Source organism: Phocoena sinus, chromosome 4 (genome assembly GCF_008692025.1).
Source record: "Phocoena sinus isolate mPhoSin1 chromosome 4, mPhoSin1.pri, whole genome shotgun sequence".
Classification (NCBI taxonomy): domain Eukaryota; kingdom Metazoa; phylum Chordata; class Mammalia; order Artiodactyla; family Phocoenidae; genus Phocoena; species Phocoena sinus.
In genome coordinates, this window is record NC_045766.1 from 51,072,617 (window position 1) to 51,095,741 (window position 23,125).

General features: G+C 39.9%; 1 protein-coding gene across 2 annotated transcripts in view; it reads left to right on the top strand.

The window, feature by feature from the left end:
- The first annotated feature begins 6,464 nt into the window (after positions 1-6,464).
- NLGN1 (neuroligin 1) overlaps positions 6,465-23,125 on the top strand; it is an 898,609-nt gene continuing 881,948 nt past the window's right edge. Inside the window, exon 1 of one of the 2 annotated variants that reach the window (XM_032630383.1) lies at positions 6,465-6,753. The gene's annotated coding sequence lies outside the window, so the exon portion shown is untranslated. The remainder of the gene's footprint in view (positions 6,754-23,125) is intronic. The other variant, XM_032630380.1, reaches the window with a different exon arrangement.

Sequence of the window (23,125 nt, forward strand, 5' to 3'; positions counted from 1 at the left end):
ATACTCTATTTCAATAGTAAAACTCTGGGAAATGAGCAAATGTGAAATGTAAGTCATATGTAATAAAGTACCATTGGCTCTTAAAGGAACAGAGTATCTTTGGAAGTAGGGTATCTCTGCTTTATGAATACATTTGGGGCTAATAATGTCCATTCTAAACATTCTCTCCAAAAGTGGGGACCTATGTAATTATGGCTTTAATGTATTTTAAGTAAGACATATATTTTAAAAATATAACTTTCAAGGATACCTGAGCAAATTTCTATGCCTTTATGTTCAACTGTTAGATGAAATCGTGATGGTCTGTAATCATGCCCCCAGAATTACTATTAGTGAATCAAATTGACTGCAATCATTCATTCGTTTGTTCAACCATTACAGACCACAACAAGTCAGGCATACTTCTAGGTGCTTGTCATACAGCAGTAAACAAAACAGGCTAAATTCCTGATTTTGTGGCAGTTACCTTCTGGTAAGGGGAAACAAATTAGTATAATCAGGTTATAATAAGCATTCTGAAGCAAATATAAGAAGTTAAAAAGACAGAGAATAAGGGAGGAGGAAAATGCTATTTTAGATAGTTAAGTCAGTGAAGACATCTTTTGAAAGTGACACCTGAGCAAAGACCTCATATAAATGAGGGAGAGAGTCATAGAGCCATTAGGAAGAGGAGAGACCTGGGAACAGGGAATAGTAAATGGAAAAGTCTCAGGGTGAGAGATTGTTTAGTATCCTGTAAACAAGCTAACAGAGACAAAAGATCCAGAAATAATGGTAACACAAGAGAGACTGTGCAACTGCATTATGAAAGGTGCACATCAGTTACATTCGGAGTAAATAAGGGAAAATAATTTCTGATTGAGGGCATCTTTGAGGTAGTATTTTTGGAAGTGTTTAGAAGGTAGGGATGGTGATTTGAAATCACCACGAGAATAAATCATTAGAATTGTCCTTTCCCAGCAAATATTATCTTTCAGGAGAAATGTAGAGATTAGGAAGAGAAGTAATGGGAGAAGCAGCTGAATAAAGGTGTGTGGGATTGAGAGTATGCTAGATTTGGATTTTAGAATAAGGACTTTGTGTTTCACATGATAGGAGATACAGGTTCATTAAGCATTTTCATGAATGGCTTGATTTGGTACGGGCTAGGTAAAAAGATGAATTTGGCCATGCTATACAGACTATATGGGATGGAGAGGGGGTTTGTGGGTACGCTAGACTTGGAGACCAGGTGGATTGTGGCCAAATGGATACTCAACTCTATCAGACTATGCTGGTAATTCTAAAAGTCAGTATCTGTCTTTTCTCTATTAATAACATCTATATCTTTTGTCCAGGTTATAATAGTCTGCCCAGGAAGCTAGGCAGGTGGCCTACCTTGCAATGCCACTTGACAGATTATGAGGCTTCATGTTTTATTTCTTTCACAGCTGAAATGTGAACTCTCATAGCCCCCATAAACTCGTTCTCAGTATATTATTTATATTTAGCCCATTTTAAGTAAAATACATATGATTTATGAGAAAGGTTGTAGTAAAATTTTATCTAAGCATAACATTTTATTAATACTTTCTCTTCTGAAGCCCCTTGAAAAAGAAAAAAAAATGTGCTAACCTCCTGCTGTGAGTCTGGGCTTTTCCAAAGAATGAGTAGTACTCTTGCTTTTTCTTTACTTTAGGAGAACATGCCATTAAATTTTCTTTATATATATAATTACTGGGGAAAAAATCTTTTGAACCAATATTTTCAGAAAATGCTAATACGTTACATTTGTGTTATCTTAAGATTTCCTTCCAAATCTATGATAAGCCCATATGTTTGGGCAAATTTCACAGTTTTTATTTGTAATTGACTTTACAGAGAGTTCCAGTATTCATTCTAAACAGTATGTAACATGGTAAAAGGCCATAAAGTCCAGCGCGGTTAATGTCACAGCCTGGAAGACTACATGATCTGCAATGTAAATTGAATCCAATTTCTTACATTTTATTGCTGCCTTCATCATCTATTCATGTGTTTAATGTTTTCTTTTCTGTCTCATCCCCATTTAATATGCTCCCTTACACTAAAATTAGCTAATAGAAGACAGATACATACCATAAGGAAAAGAGAAGGCAGGGAGGGCCTAGGGATTCACAAATCACTAATGATTTTCATGTTATAGATAGCATGTATGCAACCAAATTTCATGATCAGTTTTTAACACTAAGCCCAAATATCACTACATATATTGATGTTTGAAGCAGTAGAGGAAACACATCCCATAGATACTAAAAATAGAGTGAACCCTGAAAAATTACTTACTCATATGTCAGGTGCTTTACATGCATTATTTTAGATACTCCTCACAACATTCCTGCAAAGTAGGTACTATTATTATCTGCATTTTGCAGAGGTAGAATTTGAGGTTCGGAGAGATTAGGAACATGCACCAGGCAATAACATATTAAATGTAGATCCAGGATTCAGACCAGGCAATCTGATTCCAGAGTCCCAGCTCTTAACTGCATACCAACAAAAGAAGAAAAAAATAAATAAAAAGCAAAATTTCTTGCTTTTTAATTGCTTGTGGGATTCAATGGTATGGTATGGATTTATCTCCCTCAGAGGGTTTGTTTGGGAAAGTGGAGAAGAATAGGCGGGAGAATTTGGTTCATTTGCCTGTATTTACAGATTATGATAAATGCTATTTGTGTGACAATTCTATTGTGTTAAAATTCTTGGGCTTCGTAAGACTAACTCATAAAAATGAGATACTAGTGCCCAGCTGATAAAGTGTAGCTGTGAAAAGAATAATGAAAAAACACAGTAGAACCTATTTAGAATTAATCTATACTATAAATGCCAAATATTAAAAATGAAAAATGTTCAGTCATTACCTTTAGGGTTCTGATATTAACCTCAGCAGATGCATTTAGAATATGGTACCCACAGCCTTGGGAAACAAGAGAGTATACAAAACTTTACATTCTGTAAATTACAATGGACAATTTATCAAATAATCCCTATTTCTTTTTTAAAAGTTTGGTTCTGCAGTTATCATAATGATACCCCCTATTAGGCTACCTTAATTGTATAGTTCCGTGAAAGATGAAAGGATTCAATCAGGTACTTTCATTGACATTGGAATACTTATATCTCATCTTTTCTAGGAAATTTACAGAGAACTCTCCAGATTCCAGAGACCTTTCACAGGATTTAGGATTTAGACAAACTGAGCAGGGTAGATCTGTCACCAAGAATCAGATACATGCTTTAGTTGAATGAAATTTCACTTTCCTGGGAGCAATATCAAAATCTACTACAATATTTGTCAACACATCACCTAAAGGTTACTTATAAAAAGAAGGAAAAAATGACAAGATACACTGAATTCTAAAACTACGTCGGGAGAATGTGGTACTGAATTCCTTTTAAGGAAATGGAATGTTATGTCATATTTCAGATCGCTTTTAAAAATCAGATCACATATTCTGGAACCTTAGGTTTCTTATTTATTATTATTAGTAAATTAATGAGTAATACTTCAGAGCAATTGCATTCTAAGTGCTGGTTATTTTAAAGTTTCTTTCTTTGACCTGAATTTTACAGATTAAAGGATACATGCAAATGAGAAATATGAAGCAAGCTCTTAAACAAGAAAAAACACTTTTCAAGACCAAGTGTGACGGACTTCTCTTAGGGATTTCCTACTGGTGAATTTTATTATTATTACACGTTGCAATCAATTAATTCAGTGGTTCTGTTGGTAGGCCCCTGTCCCCCAACTCACTTGCATTTAAAATTCACACAGAGAAGCTGGTAGGAGGTGGGTAGGTGTAAACAATGTGGTATAGTGAGTCACACCCGTCACAAAAGCCAACACTGATTAGCTACGATGAATTTTTAAAAATCACCTATCCAGCGGCAGAAGATGTGGGCGCAGCCCGCGGGAAGAGGCCAAAGGCAGTGGCTTTGCATTTACACTACTCCCACATAGGAGACTACAACCGACACGTCAATTCGGAGCTTACTCTGCCTCTAGCTGGTGCAAACAGAAAACAGGGGCGAGTTTGGTGGCAAGGGATCTACCAAGGGGGTGGGGGGGGGGAGGGAAAAAAACAAAAACAGAAACTGAAGAAACACAGTAGAAGGCTGTTGCCTCTAACTCCTCACTCATACACCAAGACGAAAACGCCTGGGAGGGAAGCACAAGGACTCCGAGAACCGAAAAACCCGTTGCGTCCGAGGCCTCGCGGCTCGGCGGCCGTGCGCCTTCACTCACACGCTCCTCCGAGTGAACGTCACACGTGACGCCCGGGGCCTTTAACCCCTCCTGTCGCCGCGGACGCTGCGGGCGCTGCGGGAGGAGGGAGGGAGGAGGGCGGAACTTGTAAAGGGAGGGACCACCGCCAGCCTCAAGTCTGCCACCGCGGGACCCGCGCCCCCGAAGCCCACCCCCACTGAGATCGTGGCTCCGGCCCCGGGGAGGGGACTTGCGGGGCGGGGGCGGGGGGGGGGATGCTGTGCCACAAACCGGGCGAAGAGACGGTGGCAGGGGTGGGAATCGTGGCTCTGAGGGGGCTGGACGGGGTCGGGAGGATGGGTCTAGCTTGATTCAGACTCCTGCACCCGACAACGCCACGAGAGTGGGGAGAGAGGGAGAGGAGGTTGTGCTGTGTGTGTGCGCGCGTGTGTGTGCGCGTGTCTACAGGTAGCAGCGGCGGCGGCGGCGGCGGCGGAGACCGGAGCAGGGGACGCATCTGCAGCCACCTCCCCTCCTGTGATTTTCGGAGGCGATTGCTCACTTAGCTGACGGATCTGTACCCTCGGGAGCTCTTCTCATCCTCTCCATTTCCACGCGTCTTAGGCGTCTTCCAGTTTCAAGTGTGTGTTTTGGGTATTTTATTTTTATTTTTTTTCCTTCTCCCTCTAAATCTTTTCGGGAATTCTTCATATTGAAGCAGGTGGCTCCTGGGACGAAATCTTTGGATACATTTGGCCTGCCAAGTTTTTCTTTTCCCCGTCCCCTCCCTCTTTCAGAAGCATCTGTGGTGCTTTCTTTTTGGATTTATATGCAGAAAACGTATATATGTTTATATACCGACCGCTTAATATATAAATACATATACGCGTGCCCTAGCGCTTGGTTTTCGTCTCTCTTCCTGACAAAGCGGAATGTTTTGGAGCTGATGGATAACGAGAACAGTATTAACATTCTTTTGAGCCTGTATTTTAAAGCGGGGAGGGAGAGTGAAGAATTAACATTTGGCCATCGTTTGGCTGCACACTAAGCATCACGAAATATTTATGGTTGCAGATCAGGTGCAAACGGGGCTTAGAGAGAAAGGTAAGGGAGCTTCCTGCGTCCGCCGAGCTCCGGTGTTTTTCTTTATCCCGGGGATTGCCGAGAACTTCCTACTCTCTGCCTCTCCCTCTTCTTCCCCACCTTCCACCCACCCTGCCCCGCTCTCTCCTCTGTGAGCTTAACCCTTTCTCAGTTACTTTGGGTTGGGGCGGGGGCGGGGGCGGGGGGAGAGGGTTGCTGGAGGTGTAGACTTCTGTTAGAGTTTAAATGCTTCTTTCCCCTCTCTGCCCTCTCTCTCTTTCCCTCTCTTTTTCTCTCTCCCTCCCCCCCCCCCCCCCCAAGCTGAGTAACTGAGTTTCCCAATCCCCTTTTAGCTGTTTTAGGAAGCCCATTTTGTCGTTTTGAAAAAGAATGCTACCTCGATAGCTGTTTTAAACATTTCTTGGTGCCAACCCCTACCTTGGTGCGTACCTCTATCCTCCGACGAAAATAAAGGCAATAAAAATAACGAACTTTCATGAACTGGGTGGTTTCTTTAGCACTGGGGGTCATGGAGCCTCCCAAATGGTCATTTTCATTTAAAGAAGAGCCAATACCTCAGGAGGACTCCACAGTGGAGGAAATTCAGCTTCCGTTTCTGCGTACTGCCAGTTCATTTACTTGGAGGGTCATTTACCAGAGTTGAAGGGGATGGAGCTGAGTCTAGTATAGGAAAAACTACACGACACTTAATGCCTTTTTAAACCCACCCTTTACAACAAGATCAGTCCCTGTTTAACTCTCTCTGTACTTGGGAAGCGTTTTCAGACTCGACCTTTTGGGGAGAGGTGGGAACTTGCCCTTATTTTTCCTTTTTTCCTTTCAGCCTCCTTCCTCCTCCGCTCACCAGCTCTCGCCCCGGCACTTTGTAAATTTCCCGTTTTGCCCACCCCTCCTGGTGGGTGTTCTCGGCTCTTCTCCGCTCCTGCCCCCTCCGTCCTCTCTTCCTTGGCGCTTTCAGAGCAGATGCCTCTTCTCTTTTCTTGGGCTCCCTCTCACCCCACCCCCTCGCGCCGCCCCCCGCGCTCTCCACCTGCCCCAGCTCGCCTCGCCCCTCCTCCCCGCCTCCCGCGGCGCCCTGACCCTTCCAGCCGGAGTCCGGGTCTGCGGGCCGGGGGGCGTCGTGTCAGCGCGCCGACGACCCGGCGGCCGACGCGGAGCGCGCGGTGCGCGCGACGCGGGTGTGAGGAGAGACCGCGGGGGAGGCGAGTCGGAGTCGGGCTAAGAGGCCGGGAGAGCCCGTCGGAGCCGGAGAGCCCCGGAGAGAAGGGAGGAAGCGAGAGTGAGGCGCGCACGCCGGCCGAGCTCGGGCGGAAGAGTGCAGTCGCCTCCGACGCCTTAGAGCGGCGCCCCAGTCGCTGCAGCCTTTCACCTTAGAGCGGTGTCCAGGGACCACAGAACCCAGGAGCCGAGAAATCGGCAGAGAGGTACCAAAGCAATAGGGAAAAGATTACGAGAGAGCGGGGAGGGTTTCCTGGCGAAACACGAAGGCTGAGCTGCTGGAGGAACAATGCCGCCTCCACTAGAAAACCCTTGCTTGAGGCCGGGGCGGAGCGCGGAGGAGCTGCCTCCAGCCTCGGGCTCGCTCTCCCCAGGCCCTCCGGCTCGTTCCGGGACCGGTTCCGCCTCGGAGTTTGACGGGGATAAGAAAGTTGCGCTTCCGCACAACATTTCCTGCGAAGTGGTTTTCAGATCTGCCTGGTTTGAGTCAAGATGTCACTCTCGGTAGATCCCCGCGATGAGCAGCTAATAGATTATGCATTATGGGTTTGTCAAGTCCCCTGGGCAGAGAAGGTAGTCCAAACATTGCCGACCTTCTCCCTTGGCTCCCGACCGGCCAGCACAAAGCTTTGGGAGTAGAGATGAAAAGCCGCCTGCAGTGAATTTAAAATTATTTAGGTTGAGATTTTTCAATTGGGAATGTTTTATTCCAGAAGAGGTTGTTAGAGGGTTATAAAGATGAGGAAAATTCTGTGTTTAATATTTGTGATTATTCTGAATCACGAGCAGTTGGCGTCCACAAAGGTATTCTTTCTTTTTTTCATTTCTAGACCATAGTGATACATGTAGGACTTAGAAAACATGGAATCAGAGAACTAACCCTGTATCTATTACTCTGCCTTTTTATAGGTACTCAATATACTCATTTTTCTTTTTTTATACTGAAACTACAGTAGACTATTTTCGCTTAAATAAATGATCATGCTCTACATGAAAATTACAGTTACGTATTTCTCAAAAATTAATTGTGCTTAATTATAAATAAGACCATAGGTATAAAAATATCACTAAGGAAAGGTGTGGGTGCATGTGTTTGAGCATAAAACGTATAAAATGTCTCGGCATTTCATTCAGCCATTGTAACCTAGCAGAACACCAGCTTTCTGAAATGAGCTCAGAAGCAAGGGCCGTGCACGTACTTAAAATATTAAGTGTTAAGTACAAAAACATTACGTTTACCGTGCCCTTGGCAGAGAATGAATCTCAAGTCTACCTGCTCTGCGGAGTGATTCACAGAGCAAGTGGAAGTTAATTATTACTCAGGCCTTCTGATTACATGGTTTGATTAAAAGAAGTAACTGTTTTCTGTAAGCCTGCTATTCTGCAGTTACTCTTTCCAATCCTATTAATGTAAGCAAAAATTGAGGGAGTCAGTCTTTCAACCGACTGTACTAGACTTCCTGCAGTGTGGGCTTCAGAAAAGCCCTCTTAAGCAACTCTCCTTTCCGTAGTCTCCCTCCTCCCACGCCAAAGTACTTTCTGTCAGTCTTTTATTCCCTTAGTGGCAGTTCATTGTGTGAAATTTTCCTTTTATATTTAGGTATAACATATTTTCAAATATAAATGTCTGAATTGTTTAGAAATTGAAGGTGGAATATATACTTACAGAAGGTAGGCTGAGAACTTCATTTGCTGCAGGCAGAGTGTTTGAAGGTTTGATCACTCTTTGCATGGTTGGCTGACTTCCCTGACTTTAGGAAGTCTCTTCCAACCCTGAAATTCTCATATTTTATTCTATTCTTATTATTTCCAGTGGCATGGTTATCCAGTGGCAGGGTCTATATCTTCCTTCAAATTTCTTTAAATTAGTTAGATACAATTTTTATAGGATAATTAAGTAGCTATAACTAAAGAATACAGATATAAATAAATCTAAGCTCCAATGTTATTGACAACTTTTTGAGGGGCAATATTGATATAGTAGGCATAGTTGAAAAATACCTCTCTGGGATTCCGTATGCTGAAACAAACCACTTCTAACATTTTTTTTTTTAAAGCAAAGCATAGTAATATTTTATTTCTAGAATTCTTTTTTAAAATTTTTACACAAAGGAATTATTTTATGAATTATCAAACAAATACTAATTTGTAGTTTCTGTAAGCAAAACACAGTTGGAATTAACAATAACATTGGAAACTGCAACAGTTCAACAGTACACTTCTGCTACATTTTCAAGTATTTTGAAGTGAAGTTTGGTGTCTGTTTCTATCTTATTAGATTGTAAAGAGAAAGATGTGATTCCTCAGTTATATTTAATTATTTGTAAATGGAATCACCCAAGTCCAGTTCACCAAACATTTATTTATTTTTTTCTAAAACACAGTCTGGTCTTGCAGATCTTCTATCAGCCATGGCCAATGGCTCCTTATAGCTTGGATGGTAATATTTCGACCTCTGAGGGCATTCAAGTCTTTTCACAATTTACTCCCCAACCTTCCTTTTTAGATTAAAGCGCCTTCCACCTGGAACTCCTCCTCAATTTACTCTGCATTCCATTCACCTGACGACTCCTTACCATTTTCCCCAATACTACTTGACATTTTAGGCTTCTGTGCTTTTCTTATACTAGTCTTTCTTTATGGATTACTTCCCAACACATATACCCCAACTGTAGGATGGGAAGACATTTTGTTTCCTTAGACTGGTCTTTTCTCTGTCACCCTGCTGTCCTTACTCTGAGCTCCCACAACATGTTATTCATGCTAGGAGTCCCCCACCTTTCACACTTGCTGATGATTGGCTCCCTCCCTGGAGAGTAAGTTCCCAGAGGTCAGAAGCCATGCCTAATTTACCGTTTCATTCAGAATGCTTAGCTCCATGCCTAAATATAAAGCAGGCCATAAGTGAATGATAAATGTATTATTTAGAAATACGTTTGGCTATGAGGCAACAGAAAATCTGGCTAACCGTGGATTAAGCAAATAAGGATTTATTTATCTCACATTATTAAAACAAAATCAGGAGAAGACAGTTGCTTAAGCATTTAAACAAGGAATCAGGTTTCATCTATCATCTAGGTGCTTTCCTTCTTATGGTCATAAGATCACTGCTGTGCCTCTGGCATCATGTCTGCTTTCTAGGCCCAAAGAAGGAGGGGGCAAGGGAATGTAACAAAGGGTTTTCAAGCTCAGGATTTCTCAACTTTGGCGCTAGTGTCATGTGGGACTCATAAGTCTTTGTCTTTGCTGTGGAGGGAGTATCTTGTATGTGGGAGGCTGTTCGGTAGCATCGCCGGCCTCTACTCACTAGATGCCGGTAGCACCCTCCACCCACTCACCCACCTGGTTCTGAAAACCCGAGACTATCTCTAGACGTCGCCAAATGTCCGTTAGAGGTTAAATCCTCCTGGGTTGAGAACTTGAGAATGACTAGAGTCTGAAGGAAGGAAATGCCTTGTTTCCTACTTCCCCATTTTTGCATTGCAGTGGTGGTGAGGATCTGTTTGATTTTTGTTTAATAAATGGTAGAGGGCTCTTTATGAGATTAAAAAAAGAAAAAAGGGAGAGGAAAGGACCAAACAAGCCTTCTCCTTGAGCATTTTGTCATTTTTGTCATGTGGACATTCTCCCCGTAGACTTCTATACCTACCAGAACTGTGTCAAATCACTACTTCTACATACCCGACAGGTTGGGAAACATGTTTTTCCTCTGGCATACCACTACCTTGGAGAAAATCAGAATCTGTGAAAAAAGAAGGGGTAACTGATTCGGGGTTGGAAACTAGAAGTGTTTGATACTGTGACAGAATAAATGAATATGTAAAAATCACCTAAATATTTCAGAAAGGAGAAAAAGTAAAGAAAAAGTAAATAGCCATAAAAGGGGATAGATATAATTTTTTCACATGCTAAATATTCATAAAATAACTATGATAACACTGTGATTTTATTTTTCCTCTGGATGGTAGTTTACTTGGAAAATAACAGCAGAATGGAGGCATCTTACTCTTCCTAGCATTTTTTTTTTTTTTTTTGGTCAGAGAGCACCCTGTCTTCTTCAATCTATTGAATAAAGCAATAAAAGTTGCTATTCATGCTTACAAATTAGTCATCAATCATATGAGAAATGTTGTCAAGGAAAGAAAATGCAGATCTTTAATACTCTTTTCTAATGCATGTATAAAGATAGCACATGCCAGTGATGGCATTTGGTAAAATAATGGGTCTTTTGTACAGGTGTATTAGCATGGACTGTAGTAACTTTAAATTAGGTTGCTCAGTTATTTACCTCAGTGTAGTTTACCCTTATAGGGAAGAATTCTGCCTTACAAAGATATATCAGTATTGCCCTGATGACCAATGATCTTATCTGATTGATACAATTTTTTCCCATGAGCTTGTTGAATGCCTATTTTTGCTCATGTCTGTGTAGAATATAGAAGTATAAAATATGGTGTCTGTTACGAAACCTTGGCATGCAAGCAACACAATACCCAATTAAACATCTAAACAGTAAAGAATCATCTCTCAGGACAAGGATTATGGAGGTATACTGGTCCACAGTTGGCTACCTCAACAGTTCAAGGATGTCATAGCTCTGGGACAGCTTTGCTGTAATTCTCTTGGCTCTCCATTTTGGAAACAAGATAAACAATATGGCTACCACCAAGCCAAACACTACCTCTTCCAACAGTCCCACCCAAAGCAAAAAGAAGAGAGGAAGTCTTCTTCTCATGGAAATGTCTCTTGTAATCAAAAAGGAAATTTTTTTTCGAGAAGCTATCAGCAAACTTCCCTTTATGCCTGATTGACTAAAACTATGACATCCCACTCCTGAACTAATCACTGGCAAAGAGATAATACATTGCATGACTGGTTTTGATCAATCATAGTCCTTCCCCAGGGGCTGGAGGAGAGGTCTGCTTTCCCTGTGGACATGGCAGTGTTACACTTAGACAAAATCAGAGCTCTTGTTAACTGACAGGAAGGAGGCAATAGTTGTAACCTAGGGTACCTAATAGGATGTGCCATAAACATCATGCCCTGACCTCCTTGAAGTTCTTATAATATGGAATGTCTACACTGGAATTATGTGCACGCGCCCACGCACACACACACACTCATACACACAAGAATTAAACAGTCTTTGGATCCATGGACATAAACTGTACACATGTCAGGCTGCATGCTTCTGATATAGAATGATTACTTTCGTAATGTTCCAGAGATTTTTTTCCCAGTATTATCTGGAGAATTATTATGCTACATTCCACATATAAATCCAAAACCCTACATTTTCAACTTATAACTGTATCATAATAACAGAAACCACAGTTAAAGCAGAGCATGTTCTTCTTACTAAATAGGTCATCTATGTTTGTCATATTATCTTATATTCATAAATCAGAAATAATGTGAGAAATGACTGAACACTGTTGCCAGTTATTCTCATGAAGAAGGACTTGATATCAGTTATGCCCAATTAAAATTACTTCCCTGCTTTTGATAATTGTTTACTTGGAGAGTCTAGGGGAGGGAACTAATTTTTAGCTCACAAGCCAGTATTTCATTAAGCATTATGAGTCTTTTTTTTAAGCACAGAAAGCCGTATTTTCATTTTTTTTTTGGTCTGACTTCATGGAAGCTCAGAGCCAGTTTTGTGTTCAGTTGAAAAAGAGGTCCTGAATTGTCTCCTTTTACCCTGTTTCATTATTTGAATCCATTTTAAAACTTAAACTTTGGTTGAAGATTTGATTGTATTGGGGCTTTTTATCATAAGCTGCTTCAAATTATTTTTGGAAGGAGGAAGTATATGTACATGTATATATACATGTACAGAAAATGAATGGTGTCATACATCACTCAATAAATGTTTTCTTCCTGAAAGAATATATGTTTAGAGATTAGACAATATTGTGTGCAATAAACTCTGAATTATGCTCCCATCAACATGTACAATAGGATTTCAGGGAAAGGAGATGTGAGTGATGCCTGGGCCATTTGAGAGAGATACACATTGTACTTTTGCAGACAGATGGAAAATTAAGGCAGGGTAGGTGGAGGATGTATAGCTGAAGTCATTATATGTATTTTGCTCTATGACCAGATAGCAATTGGTTTTCAATTTTTTTACCTTCTATCCTCAGTATTTCAATAACCACCTTTCTACCCTATAACTTCTCCCCAATATAAAGGGGCAATTAAACTTTAACACCAAAGCTACATGGTAAAAGAACGGTGAACTAGAAAAGAATGGATCTGATTTCTCTCTTCGTTCCAAAGCAAATTTTGTGGTCGTTGGCAATCTTCTCTGTTACCCCTGGCGTTTCAGAATGTATGTTCAGAGTCACATCTTTGCATCGTCAGTGCTCTATTTTCAGGCTCCAAGCCTGAAGCGGTTTGCAGCACAGCTACCACCTCTGACCTGGGCCCCTTGCCTCCAGGGAAACTGATTTTTGAATCAAACTTAAAATGATAATGAGTAACTCCATTTGTGTTTGGGGTCAGAAACATATGCTTCCCCTTTTTGTTTTAAGAAGGCATATTTGAAAATGAAAACCGAGTGAAATTGGGTTTTAAATAGTTCACATTTTAGTGGGCACATTTGTATCAAGTAAAGACCAGGAGGGGAGGGCGTGTTCTAGGCATCTGTCTGACCTTCTCTCCACTGGACTTAGCAGCGTCTTGTACTTCAGCATATCCACTGTGAAACAGTATGGTTTACAGTATTGACCCTAAGGTACTGCAAGTTTCTGAGGCTTCTCTTAGGGAATAAAATGTTTAATTTTATTGAATACTTCACAAATATTTCATTTAAACTAAGGAACCACTGACTACAGGACACATCGTTATTTTACAAATGCTTTAGAAAGAAGCAGCATCCCAATTAAATCGTTATACAATGCTTTCCTACCACTTAGAATTTTATACTTTAACAAAGAGCAATTTAGACTTAAATAGATGTAGATTTTTCTAATATATTAATCTTATGCATGTATAAAAAGTATATTAATAAACACATTGGTTTAAGAATTCAAAAATTTTTGTCCTATTTAGATTCTCACTCTTTTGAATCATTTTTTTTTGACTCAGAGTCATATCCATATCCATGTTATTCCCGACAGTAGTCTGTGTGTGTTGGTGATAGACCCTTTCTTAAGCGTACTTCATGGTTGTCTTTAGGATTTCATTCCAAGCAGCTGATACCTTCTGAAAGTTTTGATGGTGGTGTTTTGTTGATCTTACTAGAATGTGACAATTGAAGATTTTCAGACAACAACCAGATCTCATATTTCTTCCTTCAATTGTCCTAAAATATCAGGAGTGATGGTTGTCTGGTCGTGGCAAGAGAAATACAACCAATTTTCACGTACAAAGTCAATGGCAACTATGCCTCCACTACTGCTTGACTATAAGGAATTATAAAATGCATCCTGATTTCAGAGATATTAAAGGTTAAAAAATAGTGTGTCAGAGTCAATGAAATATGGCAACTTTAATGATATATGTGTTCTCATTTTTAAACAAGCTAGTGGAATAATTATAATTAATTAACCAAACTATTTAATTAATCTCTAAGCTTTTGGATAAGAGAGAATAATACGTAATTCTTAGAGAGTGTGATTAGAATCTAATTCTAACCCTTTTTATTCTCTGTTTACCCTCCCAGTTTGCAATGTACAAAATGTAGCTAGTCTTCCCGATGGATAATGGTAGGATGAAAACAGCACAAGACTAGGAATCAAGGGACCTGAGTTTATAGAGCAGACTCTTCTGATAACTATATGTGTCACTTCCTGTAATTCACTTCATCTCTCTGGGCCTTGGTTTCAGTGTTTAAAATATATGGTTGGACAAATTGAAATTAAATGTGTCTTTTGGGTCTCAGAACTGTTTTAGGGAAAGATTATCAGTAATAAAGAATGTTTATAATAATAATATATATATATATTTAAGCTGGTCTTATATAGTAATAGAGATGTGTCACTCTAAACTGGTAAGCTTAAGATATACAATATGTATTGTATATCTTTGAGATTATACAGCTTTTTTGGAGGTTTACACATGCATATCTTATTTGCTATTTAAAACAACTGTAAGCAATGCAGAAGGTTCAAAAGAACACAGTTAAAACTGAGGACCCTCCTTCTCAAACATACTGGAATGGAAAGATTATTGAATAAATCAAAGCCAAATAAAGGATGTAGACCTGGGAAGAGGCAAGGAGATAATGCATTTTCCATCAAGAACAAAGAAAACTTCCACAAGGAATTAACTATCACTATATATAAATGTTCTGCTTAAAAAGAGAGTCATCAGTAAAAAGCAGGAGAAAATTAGCAGGTAAAAATGAAGTTTCTTTTTTAATTTTTGTTTTATCATTACTCAGCCCCATACTACTGATTTTAAAAAATAGGAATAAAAGGAAGAGGAGTCTTGGCTTGGATCAGTCAGATGCTACTATTTGTGGATATATCTTGACAGTTCTTACTGTGCAATTCCACAGACAACAGTGATTCTTCTCTGTATTGTATTTGAAAATTGCCACTGCTCTTAAGTGGTCAGAAAGCTGGGTACTTACTTTCTGATGAATAACAAGCTCTCCAAAGGTGTCCCACTCTCTTTTCTCTCACTGTAGCTGTAGTCACCACAAAGAAAACATGATGTTGCCTCTTACCTACCCATTTTGCCATAAAAGTGAGTTGATTTATACAGCATGAAGAAACCTTTCCCTATTTTTTTAAACTACAAGAGAGCTTCTGGAAGCTCTCTTTTAAAATAATTAAAGCGTGGAATATGTAAGATAGAGATATAATATTGCTGCAAGTAAGTAGATTTTTATTGAATAATTAATTAAATTATTTAAATCCTCTATGTAGGTCCATTTGTCCATAAGAAAAATATTCAAGGTAGTAGTATTTAACATGGAGAATATTATTTAATGGTAGAGTCTTACACCATAAAATAGGATGTTGAGATTATATTTACATTGCAATCACTATTTTATGACTAAAAGGGAAAAATCACAATTTTTGACCCCAGATGATCTGTAAAACATGTTTTAAAAAGAGAACAATTCATTTTTAGAGCTCTCAATAAACATTCAGTGGTATTTCCAGCTGAGAAACTGAATGGGCCATAATGGTTTTTTTAGACAATTATAGGGCAACCTTCTTAGATTGCAGGTGGCAAAACTGAGGCTGAGATAAGAAATGACTTGCTCAGTACTTACAGTGATAGAACTTGGACTGGAACATCCCAATCTTCATGTAATATTTTCACACATCAGTTTTACATACAGGACAGTAATACATATACCAGCATCATATATGATTTGTATCTGTGATTATAGAATTATTAGTTTAGAAGTATAGGCAATAATTGCCAGAAGATGGGAAGAAGAGAGTTTTATTTTTAGGAAGGTTTAGTGAAGAAAGTGTTACTTGAAGGACATTGGGATATGAATGAATGAATGGAGAAGAAGAGGAAGTAAAGCACGGCTTGAACAAAAGCAGTAAAAATTAAGAATAGGACATGTTACAGAGGTAACTGGTCATTCTAGACTTTCTCGAAAGGAAAAAAGCAAAACCAAAACCAAAAAACTTACCAATCCACAGTAATGTTACTGTAGAAAAGAAAGAAATGTACTCATTGAGAAAATTCATCTCATTCCGTGTTTAGTAGTTTGGCTTAGGACCTCTGCAGGTCAGGAATATAAATTATATACTTATCCTGAGATAAACAGGTCCTTGGAAAAACTGGTTTATATTACTCATATGAGAAGAAACTCATTTCTACCGGAAAGCAAATTAAATTATTTAAAATGGAAAATATGACTTTCTGAGTATGTGTTTATGCATATGTGATTGATAACAAATCCATTTGAGATCATTTGATTGTTTGTCATCAAAAGAGGAGATTCTTATCATAGCCTGCCTAGATACTGTTTTCTAACCTGGGTACCCTCTCCGCAGGAAGTACTAGAAACACTCTGCCTCTCCAAACATACCTTCTTTCCCAACCTCCCTTTCAATATAATGCTTGACTGAATCCTTCCAGATCTGCTGATTATAGGACACTTATTGAAATGTCCCATTTGCTTAAGGGAGAGAGGCTCTAGTTGGTGCTAATCTGCCTTTTAATACCCAGCAATCATCCTCGTCACCACTTAAACAGTTGTAACATTTCTAAGGTCTTGGAGGTGCAGTTTCAAGTGAGATACATTCCTCAGTTTCTACTAAATTGCACATGAAATCAACATGTCCCTCCGGACTTTCCGTGAATCCACCCTCTGTCAAAACAGCAGCTCATTTTGGGAATCGGTGAGTAGAATAACCAGCGCCCAGGGAACAAGGAAGGAATCCGTCAGAAGAGCATGAGCGTGTTTTCTACAGAACTCCGTAAACATGGTCATGATTTCTCACAAATCGGTGCATTACGACTCTGCTAGTCAGAAATACGCTGGGAATAGTCTTGGTATTCAATTTAGAATGTCATTCCCTCACCAGTCTTCTCTAAAACTCTAAAGAAGCATGAGGCTTCACAGAACCACCTCTCCTCCTGGGGCCCTGTCTGTACCATGCAAACCCATGAAGAACAAGAGAGTGAGGTGATGCTGGTGTAGGGCAGAAAGAGGGCATAATCACTGGAATGGAAACCTCTATCAGGGAGATAGAATATAAAGAGCATATTTACGTTTGCAATATGCTTTAAATCTGCTATACTTAAACTTGCAAAACAGTTTTATATATGTGTGTGTGTGTGTATCTATTATCTATCTACCTGTCTGCCTATGTATCTATCTATCTGATTTAATTGAAAATTGTAGATGACTGCCTGATATCAGAAAGTGTGAGAAGAAACAAGTACTTTTCTTGGAAAGGTTATTAATATTCCATATACTCTTTAGATGAGAAAGGGGAGAGACACTAGGAAATGTGTTCCTGGCTGCTGGGAAGATTAACCCAGCATCCATCCGTCTATCAGTCTGTATGTGTTTTTCTTATCCTCATGAATCTTATTTCTCCCCTGCCTCCCACCCCTGTACCCATGACTCCTGATCCCTGCAGTATATTCTGTGGTTCCCTTTCTGTATCTAAAACCAAAACTCAAATTAAAAATGTTCCATTGTACCATGGGACTATTGCAAAAGCCTCCTAACTATGAATGTCAGCAACTAACACTCTAGTACAAATATGTTTGTCTGAATTTTTCCCTCCCCCATGTGATACTTGGCTAAAATGGATGCAATAAAAAATAGACAGGTATTGATGAGGAAGGCCTGGAAGATCAGTTTAAACTAGGACCATTTCCAGTGAGATGAAGCCTCTGTTCATGCCAGGTGCTTACCAGAAGAATGCTTTAGGGTTCTAGAGAGAGTCCAGGAGGCAATCCCTGGAGAGGGTGGGGGATTGAGTAACTGGGCCATGGGAAAGGGGCAAAAAGTTAACAAGACTGAGGAAAATGAACTTATTCTGCCTCACTCTTTAGCCCCAAAGGTGATCCTGTTGCCAAGATAGTACAAAATGCGTTATTCTTTGTAGTCTTCAAACTTTCTTTGATTTAGTTTATGTATCTGTCCAAAAGGGTTGATGTTGTCAACTTCATAGGGCTCTTGTGGGATTAGATGAAATAATGTATTATAGCACCTTTGTCTGGCACATAAAAAATGTCCAAATGTGTTCTTATTACCATGATAACCTTCCACAAATATATGCAAACACACTCTCTGCTTACTCAGTAATAGGCATTTGATACATTTTTTTTTTACGCAGCAAGTTAGACATAGTGCTAGGCATAGTAGAGAAGGCAAAGCTAAGTCAGACCCGGTCTGAGACATTCAGGGAATCTTTTTGCCTCTGGAGCCTTTGAAATTAGGCTATAGGGTGTTCTACATCATTGTTTTGGCTAATGCCAGGAAGATAGGGCTGTTTTTATTTTACAAGCTCATGGAAGGAAGGGTAAAGCATTTAGAAATGGTGAAATTGGCAGCTTCAAAAAAATTCAAGGACTCTATCAGCATTAGAATGTGAAAACATTTGAGTCAGGCTTGCTAGGGAGTGAGTGTTTAATAGGCACCTTCGTAAAATCTCCAAACTAAGCTGTATCATTTTCTATACATGCTTAAATCTATTAATTACAAAGCAACTTTAATTATACATAAAGTAGGCCTCTTCAATCATGTTTTAATCACACATGAAAAAAAATTAAATTTATCCCAAAGTTATTTTCTGCATTTCAATTCTGATTTTTAAACTCTGGCATATTCTGTACCAAAAAATTGCATTAAGCTAATGTTTATGCTTGCACATAATCCCACACTTTCAAGGCAACACTTAAAATATTCAGAAGAGCTTCACAAGACGGAGTAGTTTAATTCTGTTGTTGACTCAGAGCCATTGTTCTTCACAGTTAGAGCTCTGCTGGCATAGGCTACATATGGTCACTTGTTTTCTCAGTGTACAGAGTGATATAATGCATTAACATTCTGGCTGATGGTGGAAGCTATGCTGTGCTTTAGAGAAATGTATCAGGGAGGATGTACTGCCTCTTGGAGAGAAAGGAGGACAAGATCAACATGGGAGAGCCTGAAGATTGCAGATTGCCTTTGACTAATCACCATTGCCTTGCAATGTGGAGACTGACCTAGGAGCCTAGACTTCAACCATTGGCTGTCTGTGGGTAGGACTTGTATTGAAAGAGCAGTCATTGGAGACAACTATGGATCGCAGCCATGAAAGGAGATTTTGCTAGCTTCTTTCCCACTGCCATTAAGTGATGCTGTTCTGGAGCCCTCAGTTGCCTTTTGCAACAGACTATTTATGACACCACGTTTGCTCCAATCACTACTATGTAGGCCACAAGTCAAAGTGGAATCCAGGGCTGGAGAATTGATGGCCGCATGGAGGTCTGTTAGAAGTACTTAAGAAGTTTCTTGGGGCATTAGAATTTCAGGAACAAGGATGGGGGTATCTGGCCAGGGTTTAGCGAACATGACTTTTCTTTTACCTTTTGCAGTTCTCTTTGGTGTATATGAAGTGAAAGGAAAAAGGCCAAGGAAGAAATTGTGTCTATTCCCATATCATAAAGGATGTCACCCTTCATCTAATTTTATTCCAAGTGGAATTGTATTCCAAGAGACAATTCTAGTGATGCAGGCCCTCAGGGCTTCTACTTACCTTTCCCAGCAGCTAATCTGGTTTACATCTATGGCTGTGAATATTAAAAACAAACAAAAAAATAAAACAAAACAAAAATCCCAAAACTAATACTAGTGGCAGCACCAGAGGGAGCCACTTACACAGTTTTGTCTCAAGCATCAGCAAAGCTGACACTAAGGCTTGAAATGCAGAAATATTAAGATTTTATTGTATTTTCTAAAAAAGAATAGCAGAAAAGTTGATGATATGTAAAATCTGTTAGCAGCAATCCCAAATTATGGGACTAGTAGCAACCACTTCATTTCTCCCACTTGAAATATTTGCCAATGGTAATTGCCTGGCTGTAGTCCAGAAAGTAAATCATATTTCAAAATGTTAAATTGTATTTGGAGCAAGAGGTATCTCTCTGATCCTGCCATTGTCCCTTTGCAGAAAACTATCAGCAAGTTTGTATGTTTGAAACTTATGCCAGTTTACTGTTTTTGTAATGTAAATGATGCTATGAAAAACAAAGATGAAGGATAAAATTCTAGATGCACGTTCCGGTGCTCAAACACATCCTCTCTCTCTCTCTGTCTCACTCCCTGTCTCTCTCTCACACACACCCATACATATGCAAACAGACACATACAAACACATGCACACACATATTTGCACTAGAGATTTGGTTGTAAAACAGTGGAACCAGGATTGCTTTAAGGACATCAGGTAAGCTTGTCTTTGAGTCCCATAGTGGGGAAGAGAAAATCTGTACACTGAAAGGAAAATAGAAGGCACATAACATTATTAGCATACTGACATTTTTTATGCAGAGATAGTCAAGTGCATACAGTCCTGAAGATAGTCTCTTTAATACCACGCTTGCCAAGATATTTCAGGAAAATTGATTGATTTCGGGAAAATTGATTCCAACTGTCTGTTCTTGGAGGGGAGATTTCTAGGTCTTCTGTTGTTTTACCTTTGCCAGTTCTAACCCCAATCATAAAAACATTGGAAAGGGAGAATTGCCTTTGTTCTTTGAACAAAAGGGCTTTATTCTTAATACTGCTGAGCGCCCCCCCAGCCTTGACAGCATCAGGTAAATTTCATTACACACAATCACAAGAAAGAATGATTCTATAAAGTAAAATGATCTCCATGCTCATGTAATGGCACTTTCTTGACCTGATTACGGTAAAGTCTGCAGTGCATAATGCTGACAATGAATGCTTTTTTAGGTTCCTTTCCAGGTAACAGTCATTCTCTTCAAGACAGTACTTGATTATTTGTGGTTTGTGCTACAGATGGAAAGGAGAAAATGAGAGAGAAGATTAGTTGCACTTGACTCTCTGGCAGTACTTATCCTTCTTTGTTTATAACAGTCTTTCATTGTCTTCCTGTACTGCCGCCCCAGCCAAACTGCTCCCCTGATAAATTGCTCATACTTAATCTGTTTATGAGGGAAGTGGTTGAGGGAGGGTAGTTGGGGGTATTTAATGTGATCTGATCTAATGTCCTTCTGCCTGTGGGACTTTAGTCATACAAATTTGCCTCTGAGTCAAAGAAGCATGTACCGCTTATTTTTTGGTTGGTTTTTCTATCTATCTACCTATCTATCTACCCACCAATGCATCTCTGTCTATTTTATATTTCATTTTTAAAATAGTACTTCCAAATCTAGAGAGATGAACCATTACTGGGGAAAGAATCCAAAGGAATTTTGCCAGCTGCCAGGAGTCTAGCTGGCATCCATTAGCACTTCCTCAGGGAGCCTTGGCTCCCAGATGTCTAGAGAAGTTCTGGGCCTAGGCCATGGGTCAAGTGGGGAGGCCTGGATCTAAAGATGTCAGGTGATCTGCCCACTCCATGGGCAGGAAGGGAGGAAGAGACCTTTTCTTGCTTGGAAGAGGATGAGGGAGAAAGCATCAGTGGCGATAATGTGGAAGGCAGCCATCAATGGCAGAGGGGTTGGTGTGAGCTTTGCAGAGAGGGGGTGCCCCAAAGTGCCTCAGTGGCATCTCCATTCTTAGGTTTCACTGGGATGTGTGACATATCGGAACAGGAATCCCAGAGAAGGGGACATGTAGGACCTGAAATGGTCATCCTCACACCTTGTTGACCCTGAGCTATGTCTTGCAGCAACGTGGTAGCTGTACCACTGGCTTAAGAGAGAGAGGAATTCCTGAACATTGATTTGAATGTGAGAAAGGAGGTACTTATTATGTAGTACTTGTCTTATTCTGTTCTGGCTGCTATAACAAAAATACCATAGACTGGGTAGCTTAAACAACAGAATTTTTTTCCTCATACTTCTGGAGCTGGGGAGCCCAAGATCAAGGCACCTACAGATTCAGTGTTTGGTGAGGGTTTATTTCCTGGTTCACAGACAACTGTCTCCTGGGGTCTCTCTTATAAGGGCACTAATCTCATTTGTGAGGACTCCACCCTCATGACCATATCACCTCTCAAAGTTTCCACCTCAAAATATCATCACATGGGTGATTAGGTTTCAATATACGAATTTGGGAGGGACACAAACATTCAGTCTGTAACAGTACTATTATTGGTAGTATGCAAAAAGCTGAGCAAGGGCAGAGGGCAGGGCAAGTAGAAGGCCCAGTCTCTGCTCAGGAATGATTAGATGGTGATATTTGTGTTGGGCTGCCAAAAGAGCAATCTTCAGGCAGCTAGGATAGCAATGGACTTAAGGGATCAGTGTTTTTTTCTTTTAATCTTCCCAGAATTACTGCTATACTTTGTTTAGCAGAGGGCACATGGAGGCTTCAGTTTGCTACCTCAGAGGGAAATCAGGAGCTTTAGATAAGTAATTAGAATGACATTGTGTGTTGTACTACTCTTAGTTTCCCTCTGTGATTAGAAGTAAAACCCTTGAAAGGAAAAGGACCTGCACGTTTATGTCTTTGGGGAGAGCAAGGAAGGAGGATTTGGGGGGCAACGTCTCTCTTTGAAGTCGGATTTATTGGAGCTGGACCACAAGGGGTGGAGTGAGTGGTATTAAGCCTGAAGGTGTAGGACCTAAAAAGACAAACAGTAGGAAATAGGAAGTCTGACATGGGAAAGAATCTTGGGAATTAACAGTGGAGAGGCCCTAAGACATCCACATATGAAAACCTCCATCAAAGAAATTCACCTGGAACTCCTAAACAAATAAATTGAAATAAGAACTCACAATAAGATGCAGAAGGAGACAAGGGGCACTGAAGGAGGAAACTGCAAAGTGAACAAAACTCTTCCTTGGTCTTTGGTTCAATGTTTATCAAAGCAAAGTCAGAACACCTGGAGTATCTTGAAAACCATATTTGTTTTTTGAACTAATTGTGATTAAAGGGTGATTTCAAATGCTTTGATTTAACCTTCCTTCAAATAATTACAGTAACTCAATGGTATATAGTTAAATTCTGTACCTTCAAGTAGTGGT